This window comes from Zonotrichia leucophrys, chromosome 4 (genome assembly GCF_028769735.1).
Source record: "Zonotrichia leucophrys gambelii isolate GWCS_2022_RI chromosome 4, RI_Zleu_2.0, whole genome shotgun sequence".
Classification (NCBI taxonomy): Eukaryota; Metazoa; Chordata; class Aves; order Passeriformes; family Passerellidae; genus Zonotrichia; species Zonotrichia leucophrys.
Window position 1 is genome coordinate 21,931,844 of NC_088173.1, and position 10,964 is coordinate 21,942,807.

At 36.0% G+C, this 10,964-nt stretch overlaps 1 long non-coding RNA gene across 1 annotated transcript; it reads right to left on the minus strand.

Moving 5' to 3' along the window:
* Positions 1 to 6,291: 6,291 nt before the first annotated feature.
* LOC135447538 (uncharacterized) lies at positions 6,292 to 10,683 on the minus strand. The gene is made up of 3 exons (XR_010440190.1): positions 10,562 to 10,683; positions 6,922 to 6,964; positions 6,292 to 6,325 (listed from the first exon to the last, which is right to left on the minus strand). It is a non-coding gene; the product is annotated as an uncharacterized LOC135447538 (long non-coding RNA).
* Positions 10,684 to 10,964: the final 281 nt, after the last annotated feature.

The window sequence follows — 10,964 nt, forward strand, 5'->3', positions numbered from 1 at the left end:
TCAATGGAAGAAAAGGAAATATGCTATTGTCTGTGACAAATTTCAAAATACCTGGAAGTGCACAGGTAATGTTAAAAGCAATGACCTAAGTCTAACATCCTGCAATGAAGAGCAACTATATTATTGCCCTGAACTAAAAATTGCTGCAGCTGAACCAGGACTTTTGTCCTGAGTTTCATTTCTAATTATAACAAGTCTTAAAAGAAATGCCTCAGTGGTACTTTCATATCTACACATGCATACACACACAGTAACAATGGTATGCACTCCCAGGGCCTAGCAGGTTATTGAAAGGAAAGTTATTCAGCCCAGGTCTGATGAAGGGAAAATACAAGATTACAGCATGTGTGATGTCCTGCAGAGAGTCCAGGGATGTCTTATTTAGCAGTGTGCACCAGCTGCAGCACAATTCTGAGCTCAGATTCATCTGTCTTCTCAGCAAGGAAAATTAGGCAAAACAGAATCTCATGCTGCCACAAATCTAATGCTTTAAACCAAACCACTAGAGGTAACTCTACTAGATGTAGGATAGTGTACTCCATCTATCTGGAAGCATGAGAAACCTCCTCCATCAATTCCTTCTGCAAAGATGTCATCGCCAGTACTTGCGGCAAGGCATTGCCACTGAGAAGTCATTCCTGCCTTCTCTTCTGCCATATCTTCCACCAACAGAATCTCTGCAGATCACAATGGTCTCTTGACTTCTTTGAAGGCCCTTTCTTTACCCTATTTTAATTTCTTGCATCACAGAAGACCATGTCTTTCTGACATAAGAACAGGGGAAACAATATCCAAGCAGTTTATATATTTAGAACTATAGAAACCACTGTGTCTGTTTCATATATGGCTAGGATGGTTTTACAAATAGCTCATAAATCATAGAATGGCTTGGATTGGATTGGAAGGTACCTTAAAGATTATGTAGTTCTAACCCTTTTGCTGTGCACAGGGACATCTTTCACTTAACCAGGTTGCCCAGGGACCCATTCAACCTGGTGTTGAACACTTCCATATCTTCTCTGAGCAAACTGTTCCAGAGCCTCACCACCCTCACAGTAAAGAATTTCTTCTTAATATCTAATCTAAACCTTCTCTTTTTCAGTTTGAAGCCATTTCCCCTAGTCCTGTCTCTACAGGTCCTTGTAAATTGTCTTTCTTGTAGGCTCCCTTCAGGTACTAGAAGACTGCAATAAGGTCACCCTGAAACCACCTCTTTTCCAGGCTGAAAAACCTAAATTGCCTTAGCCTTCCCTCATAGGAGTGGTACTTCATTGCTCTAATTGACTTGTTGGCCTTCCTCTGGACTTGCTCCAACAGGTCAGCGTCCTTCCTAATCTGGGGACCCCAGAGCTGGATGCAGTATCCAGGTGGGATCTCACCAGAGCAAATCAGAGCAAAACGGAATCATCTCCTAAATACTCAGCAGACTTTCACCTTAACATACACCTTTCTTGTCAGTTTTATGATGAAAGAGAGAACAGAACAATCAGAGACATTATTTCCTAGCAAATCTTTTCTCACATATTGGTCTCCTCTCCCCTTGGTCTCTGACAGCTCATTCAAATTAGAAATTATCAGTAGGTAATAGCATTTAGGAGAAGCTCACAGTTGCACCACTGACTTAATGGCAGATGATTTTCTCCCTGTGAGATTCCTGAGCATATGCCCTCCTCGGTTTAGGACTTGGCTTCTCTTGGCAATGTGAAAAGATACAGATGGTTTAGATTGTTGCCATCTTCTCTGAAGGATGAGCTATTACTCTTAATGATGATAAAAGAGACTTATACAGTTTCCTCTACCACAGTAGAGCTGTTAAAGTCAAATAGAAAAGTCTGGTTCCATACATTATTTTCTCATTTTCCACCCCTCCAGAACTCAGCTGGTCAAGGAGAATGGCAGTTCAAATGAGTCTTTCTTCCAAACCCCTACTGAATGTGGAGTCTGTGCTTCCTAGACAGGAAGCTTTAGATGTCAGTAAGACCACACTGCGAACTAAAGCCAGTAGAGAAAGATCACTTGCCCTCTTGGATCATTCAAAATTCATGATGAGCAAGTATAGTTAGACATTCAGTTTATAAGCCTTTCAGATTTACAAAATACTGTTTTTCTGCTTTATGGTGCATATAAATAAAGATTTTTACCTGCAGAAAGATAGTACAGTCAGAAAAATTAAGGGCTTTTCAAAGACGAGTTCAAGGTAAAATTTTCTTTCCCACTGATCACCCCATAACAGACAACACTCAGGTTGTAGGTGACAGAAACATGGAAGATTCTTTTAAGAAGCTTGTAATACTATTGACCTATTATGCTTTAAAACTACCAGTCCCATGTGCATAGAAAGATATTCTTCAATCTACTCTTTGAAGAAAAAAAAATTGCTATAAAGGTACAAGTTTTATATTCAATAATAAATATTAGAAAATATATAACTTTCCAGTTTTAGTTAAGTGAAATATTTGATGCTTAGTAGAGCACATATTTTTTTTAGTTTAATAACCAGTTTTCCTGTAGCAAGGAAATACAGCAATGAATACAAATATGTTGTTGCACACAACTAACAACAAGTTTTAATATGACAAGAGTTCACTAAGAGCCTGGGCACAGAAAAGTTGCAAATATTTTTCCCACATGTATTATTTTATTCTACAATATCAGCTGCTAAACATTTATTTCAGAGATGAGGTACATCACACTAAACACTTAAGCTATACATCTAGGTTTCCAGCCAAGTTTTTAGGTTTTCCATTTTCTAGGGTTATAAATAACTGCAAATGTAGTAACTTCAACCATCTTCTTTGATTTACTTCACTTCTACCCTATTCACTGCCAGCTCTTGGACTAGTTCTAGCCATTACATGACCAAAACCTCATATGCTAGATTTATATCTTCTATCTTTTCTCCTATATTCTATTTTTTTCTACAAAACAATTTTTAGCTAATGACAATTTCTTCATTTTAGTCAAAGTAGCAGGCCTAGTTATTACCTCCAGCTTTTATGCAAGATCATGGCTTTTAAGAGTTTGTATGAAAACAGGACCTCAATCAAAATATTGTGTGCAATTACATCACTCTAGCCTGTTTCCCAGCTCTTGTGAGATGAATTGGAGAAACCCCCTCAATGCCTAACCCCTCTCATTGTTCATCTTTTATGACACTGGCTGCATATCAGCAACCTAAAATATCTCATTGGTCTTAAAACAACTAATTTATGGTGAACTTAAAATGCACACATCCAGAAAACAAGGATAGCACAGATTTCACTCTATTTGAATCAGTGAAGCTCTGCAAAATAAATATTATACCTGGTGGGTTTTTTGCTTCCCACTGTATATTTGCTAGTGTTTACTCAAACAAGTTACAAAGAGGAAATAAGATATGTAACAGCATGAAGGGAGAAAGACACACTTACCTTGTAATAGGGAGGAACTTAATTTATTATGCAAATTCTTTTTATTTAAGAAAAAGTATTTGAATCTAGATGTGATAACTTCTCCTGAATCAACTAGGAAAAAACTGACACCCAAAGTGTTTGTCAGACAAACTTGTCTGCTTTCAGGGAGGCTGTGATTCTGAGGCAGTCTAAAAAGTTTTAGATACCTCTCATACATAACCAACAACAAAAGTACACCCCTGTCTATAATCTAGGAATTACATTTTTTCTAGGATGGGTCTTAGATAGGCATAATTTTTAAAAGTATCTTGTTTTTTGCAAAGGAAAAATTGCTGACTTTACCGTCTTTCATACATCAGGATGACTTTTCCAGTAAAACCTAGGGATTGTAGATGGCAATTCCTCTGCAAATTCAATTCTCAGACTTCACTGTCCTTCACCAATTCCTACACAATCTTGATTTGCTGAATCCATTTCCACTTTGTTTTACAAATATATTGTTAATCCTTTCTCAGCAAGTTCTTCCTGTTAAGACTATTTTCTATGCTGAATGGATTCCATTCTGATCAGATACGAAAAATCTAAGCTAAATTTCACGTACACCAGCAGCATTTGGTTCTCAGGTTGTCTCAGCCTATAGCCCTGCCATGACAGCTGCTCCCATGATAAATGATAGGAGCCTACAAACAAGGCAGAGTTGCAAAGGACAGTGGATTTCAAGGAACCATTTGCTGAGGTACGTGCAGATAGAGCAGCTTTTTACAATGTCTAGGTTAGCATTTACAGTGCAAAAATGGATATGAGATCCTTTAGCATTCCCTAGCCATACTGATGTTCTCATCGACTTTCACTTGTCTCCCCTTCTCCAGCTTCTTCTCATTCCTCCCAACACACATACACAAGCACACATAAAACCCTCTTCTGCTCACAAATGTGTTCCTAGGAAGTTTCATGATTCTGGATAAACACACAAGAAGTAAATTACAGGAATAACAAGAATACTTGTTAATTGTTTGTGGCACTGGTGTTGGATTTCAATGAAATTTCTACTGCTTTCCTACGAAAATGCCGTTTAATATGTAAGCATAATAACAAATCTTCTGACACAGAATCTAATCTAATTCCTATGCAATAATTTATTTTAAATGTTTTAACCCCTGTACTGCCTATATTTTGACCAAGACTGTGGATTGTCTTAATAACTGGATGATAATAAAATAAAAAATTTTAAATTGTCAGATAGTTTAGACATCTCAACATAAAAAACTACACCCATACCTGAACTCCCTTCAATCCAAAGAAATATTTTGAAAGACAGCCCTGTCAGTAGTTAAAACACTAGAACAGACTTGAGAGTTTGAAAAACTTGATTTCCTCTACTGTGCAAAAGAAAATATTATTTCTGCCTGAGAAATACAGAGTAGTCTATAACCTGAGGACTCAACAGGGCTGCAAAACTTTCCCCCTCAAGGAAACACCTGTTAGGATTTAATCTTGCATTTATCTCAGAGTAAACCAATGCAGTATTCTTTTCCAAATGAAAAGCAATTCTCAAAATGTAATCAGACACAGGATTTAATTCTGTTTAATTATATGAGCAGTCACTAATGGTAAATGAAATATAACAAACAAAAACAATCCTTGCATTTCAACACCTCACAGAGGGGCAAGAAAATATCCCAAAGTCAACCAAAAGTATCCTACCAAGAACAAATAATTTTATGTGTAATTTTATAGGTCATTACCTTCCATAGTTGAATAACATATTGATTCCCCTTTCAAAGTCTTCCGTTTTCCAGGCACTGAAACAGAAAGTAAGAGAAATTTACACATTGACATGATGAATATTCACACATTCTAATCTGAACAACCTGTCTTAGGCTGAAGCTTATACAGATTGCAGATCTAGATCTAGACTGCAGACCCTGGAGAAAACAAGGCTATTGTTTTGTGCAATTCAGAGAAAAAAAAAAGGTATCTCCTATCCTGAACATCTGGAGAAATGAAGAACAAACCCCAGGTTTGGTGCAGGACGGATAGGGAGAGCTGCCTAACTTAACCACATTGATGATTTGAATATACTCCATTGTTTTCTTTCCTCACTGCTTTTTACATAACCAAATGCTTTTGTCAGCATATCTGTGACACCAAAACCAAACCAAGGAAAACTCCTACTGATCACTGACAGTTATAAGCGTGGCACAGCAGCACTTACAGATACAGGGAAGTTTCCTGAACACAATATCTTTTTCCATTGCAAAATTAAAAAGGAAGAAAAAAGTAGAATGTTCTGTGGAACACTTTCTGCTTAGACCAAGCTCTCTACATACATAATTTCAAACCAAAGCAAAGACTGTTCAGATTCAACCAGCAGGACTGAAGCAGGTAAGTATGGACTTAGTTGATTCTAGAATATTCCAGTTAAGTAGAGTTACTCTTTGAACCTATGGACACTTAATTAATTATAGAATATAAAGAATAGATTGAAAACAACTCATGCCAGTAGATTCAACTGCATGGCATGAAGGATATTCATCTAAGATGCAGACTAATCATACAAATCAAATCTTGGCTCTGAGCCTGACAGAAGCTTTAATTAAAGAAGCATCTAGATTTCTAGGTACAGCTATAATTCATGCACATAATAAGTACTATAAACTGCTTCCACTGTCAAACACATCTGAAAGTATTTAAGTAGGAAATGAGATATCACCTGATAATGCATTGTTAAAGACAGAAAAGTTTGCCAAAACACAGAACTCATAAGACAGATTCCTTGCAGAAGCTGAAAGGCAACCAGGTTTCTTGCTTTCAGCATAGACAATCAAGTTTCAAGAGCTGTAGCACTGAGAAAAATACTTCTCCCTGTCATGATTGAAACCCACCTGGAGATGAAACACACGCAGCTGTTCACTCAAGCTCTTCCCCACACTCTGGTGGAATGGGGAGAAGAATCAAAGTAAAACTTGTAGGTTGAGATTTGAACAGAGTAATAATTGAAAATAATGCAAAATACAATAATAATGGCTAATAATAATAATAATAAATAAAAATAAAATATAATAATAATAGTAATAATAATAGTATCTTAAAAAATCCAAATTATGCACAATGTAATTGCTCACCACCCTCTGGCTGATGCCAGACCCCCTCCTCTTGAATGCAGATTGGCTCTTCCTTCCAGGTAACTCCCTGGTTAATATAGCAGGTATGGCATTTTGTGGTGGGAAATATCCCATTAATCAGTTCAGGTAATACATCCCAGCTATGTACCCTCCCAGAGGTTTTCTTCAGGGTGTTTTTTCTGTTGTTGTTGGTTGATTTGTTGTGGTTTCTTGGGGTTTTTTGTATGCCTACTCACTGGCAGAGCATGAGACAAGGAAAAAAGTCCTTGACTCAGGACAAACATGACTTAACAAAAAAAAAAAAAAAAAAAAAACCAAAAACAACCACCAGTGTGTTATCACCATTCTCATTCTGAATCCAAAACATGGCACTGCAACAGCTACTGAGAGGAAATTAACTCTACCTTAGTTGAAACCAGATCACTCCTTCTCAGCATTTCAAGTTATCTGTAAAAAAAAAAAAAAGAGGCCAAAAAATTGTACAGAGGATATATTTTCACCTTGTACTTGAATAGAGTACATGATCAAGAGGAAAGGATTAATCTGTAGAGAGTTCTGTATGCTCAGTGTTTCTCACACACAGGCAACTGGTACAATGATCAGCAATGATTTTTTTTTCTGTACTTTCTTATCTGGCCCTTTCAAATCACAGAGAAACCTGCTGGGTTCTCATCCCCAATTATAATCAAATTGAGCCACAGTTCCCCCACTGTGCTTTATCTGAAATTTTAAGTTGGCCCTGTATTAACTTCGCACATCATCTCATGTGGTCTCATCAGAACTTCAGACAATGCAGAGACTTAGATTTGTTTACTGACCACATTCAACTCCAGACTACAAATCAGCTCTGAAAATGCCAAGCCCTTCTCTCCCCAGTGCATATACCCAAACACAAATCACTTACAGATTTATCATGCTGATACAGGAAGTCTCAAGTTAAAAAGTAATTAAAAAAAATTAAAAGACTGACTAACAGAGCTATAAATAAAAAATAATTCTTTTTTAGTCAATTGTGCTACAAAATTATAAAACTGACCTAAGGGAACAGAAAATAAAGGAAACAACCACATGTTTTCTCCCATGTATGTTAATAAATGACCAGGAAATGCCAAATCCTTACATAGGATTTAAGGCAAATGACACTTGCATTACAAATTGGGAAGGGTTATCCGAGATTGCTGACATGCTACCCCAATGGACAGACTTATGTTGTTTATGTCTTTATAAAGACATAAAAAACAGACAGAGTTGTTTATGTCTTTATTGTAGTGAGAAAAAGTATTAAAATTATCATCTCCTTACAGATGATCATGTTACATCCAACTCTCCCAGGGCTGCATTAACACTGGGCTAAAAACTATATATATAAGGTTCTTGATAATTTCCTGGTATCACAAGTCCTGCTGAAACAACCAGACAAGCAAAACAGGATGCTCTAAGGTCCTCAAAATTTTACATCCATCTTTTCTGATTCTCTCTAGCATTTGTAGATGTATTGGCATTTTCAGATACACAATAACAGTGTGTATCTAACTCCAGGCACTGACACATATGATGGAGTGGTTTGTCAAATCCTTTTTCTCTGTGAAATGGACAAGAAGAAGTAATAAAAGTTCAGAAAGCATTTGACATCTTTGCACATAGAGAGATATGGGGTTTTGGTGATTTCTCATTTGTATTTCTTTCATAGATTTTACTATAGCAACTGAAGATAGCTTCCAAAAAATAGAAGAGGAAAAGTACAGTATTCACATTTAAAAAATATTAGCAAGCAAGCAAAAGACCCAATTAAGCACATTGTAAAAAATGGAGTAATTTTTAAAACCAAAGAATTAGACTTATTATTTTAAAACTGCTGTCAAATAAATTGATACCTTTTTGTTCCTTATTTTAGACAGAAAATCTGATTTAAATCTATGTTTTAGCTCATTTTGCTCTATATTTGCAGAGCAATTAGTGACTTGTGTGGTTCTAAAGGGGTTTGCTCAGAAACTGCAGGTTATCATGGTTTCATCTGAAAAAAATTACATTCTTTCAAGACTAACAGGCAAAACTGGGAACTCAGACTTGTAATTTCTGATGGAGAAACATGAGTGAAGACTAAAGAAGTACATTTGTTTCTCCTTTAGGAAAGAAAAAAGTTTTTATACCTTGTTAGGGAGTACATAGAATTATTTACCTCATTACCCTTCTACCAACAGAAACAAGAAAAAAAAATTTTTGTAAACCTTACAAATATGAAAAGAAAATGTAAATGTTTGCTACAAAGGAGCTGAACAGCCAGAGTTAGTGTGATACTTATCCCTAGGAGGGCTTTGATACTATATCACTTGTACAAAATCAACAATCACTTCCAACATAGCTATCCTGGAGGGAGAAAAAAATCTTAAATACTTAAATGAGAAGTCTTTAAAAAGCATAAAGAATCACAGCATGCTTACAATTTTCAAATCCTATTGTTTTCACACCTTTTAAAAATAAAACTCTGCAGTATCCAGACTGGTAAAATGAAAACAAGCAAATAGCAAATGCAGAGGGCAATAGGGTAATGACTTCATTTGAACTATTTGGTGAACAGATCAATAAGTCAGTGAATCAATACTGGGGGGCTTTTTAATTATAAATTATATCCAAGCTGAATAACAACATGAATAGTGACATAAGAATCCAGAACTATGTCAGAGCTGACATAGGAAAGCAAAAAGATCAAAACTGGCTGAACTTTATAAAGCAAATATGACAAGTTATATATTATTAATGACATTACTGATCTATCTTTCATTCTATCACAACTCAGCAGGGTCTGTAAACCTTTACTTGACATACTGAAACAATAAAGACTAAAGACATTCACAGCATTTACTGTTGTACTTCTCTAGTATGGACTGTGAACAAATATAAACTTTAACATGAAAGCAAGGATAGAAGGTAAGGAAAATCTGAATTGTCCCAGATTTTATGCAACTGGAAGTTGGGTCAGTGTTTCATTTTGCCCTTCTGCTAAAAACTGTCTGTGGTGAATGACTGATACCGAACATGGTGAGGTTATTGCCAGGGTCATGTCAGTAAAGTGTGCTGGGGCTGTGAGAACTATGCATGCAAACAGGCATTTGGTGCAAGCTCTCACTCAAAAAGTCTTAGCACCTTCAGCATCCTTGTTTTCAGAAGAGTAAAACTGATATCTAGTGTTTTTTAAAGACAATATACCTATAACAATTACAACCAGTTTAAGTAAAGGACTGCAAGATCCAGTTTGACAGTTCACTATAGTCTTGTTTCACAAGAAGTTGGTGGGTTTTCACTTTACCTTAGAAGGTTTGCTTTACCTACTCAGAGGCACTACTGAGGGGTTTTGAGCTTATACACATGATGACAACAAGTACAGCAATAACACACATCTAAACTGAGAGAAAAAAAGTGATTGACACACCTGTGGTGTTAAATATCTCTGAAAACATGTCTAAGATGTAGGTATACCAATTTTCTGGTCAGTGGAATCATAAAATATTGTAAACCAAGCCAAATTAAACTCCTATGCAGTAATGAATGCTTTCCCACAGAGAGAAAACATTTATGAATCAAGCTATGCAATTCTTATTATCAAAAAAAAAGATAAATAAAAAAAATTTTAAAAATCCTGAAAAAATTAGTTGGAAGTACTTTCTGGAAAAGAAGTTTACTATAAACCTGATAAGTTGCATTGCTCTGCCTATAATGCCATTTTCATTCTTTCTTAATATTTTCCAGCTGAATTAATGAAGATAAAATATTAGGATCAATAAAGCCTACAATGGAGTTTATACAGAAGAAATCCACTCTCAAGAAATATGAAGCATGCAGCAATGCCTGACAACATTCTACACCCTTGCAGGACATGAAGACCACACAGGATGGAAGTAATGTGAAATGAAAATGTATTCAGAAAAATGATAAAGGACAGCACTACGGCCTGCCCACAAATACTCCTACCTTCTTGGGAAAAAGGAAGGAAACATAAAACTGAAAACTACATAGAGCAAAGCAGAAAGGACAATTTCAATTAACCTCTGCAAGAGAAGGCATATTTTTCCTGTTCCTCCATTATCAGTTACTTCACTTTTGGTGATACATTGTCAGGACTTCAACACAGGAGATTTTGGTAGGCAAAAGCCAATGCTTGCATCTTATTATCTTGTCATCCCCAAAGCAGAAAGCCAACAGAGTTTATAATAATGGTAGGCATAAAACGAAACACTGTGATGCAGAGTCTTGATCTGTAAAACAATTAAAAATTTTTCTTCACTTCATATTTAACTGCTGACATATATTTCATATTGCTCTGTCCTGCAGCAAGAAAGTGTAACCAGATTTCATCACATTTGGAGTATGGTCAAATGGAAGCAAAGTAGATATAAAAATCACATTCACCAGCCAACACAAAACAACAAAGTATTACAGATAAATCATC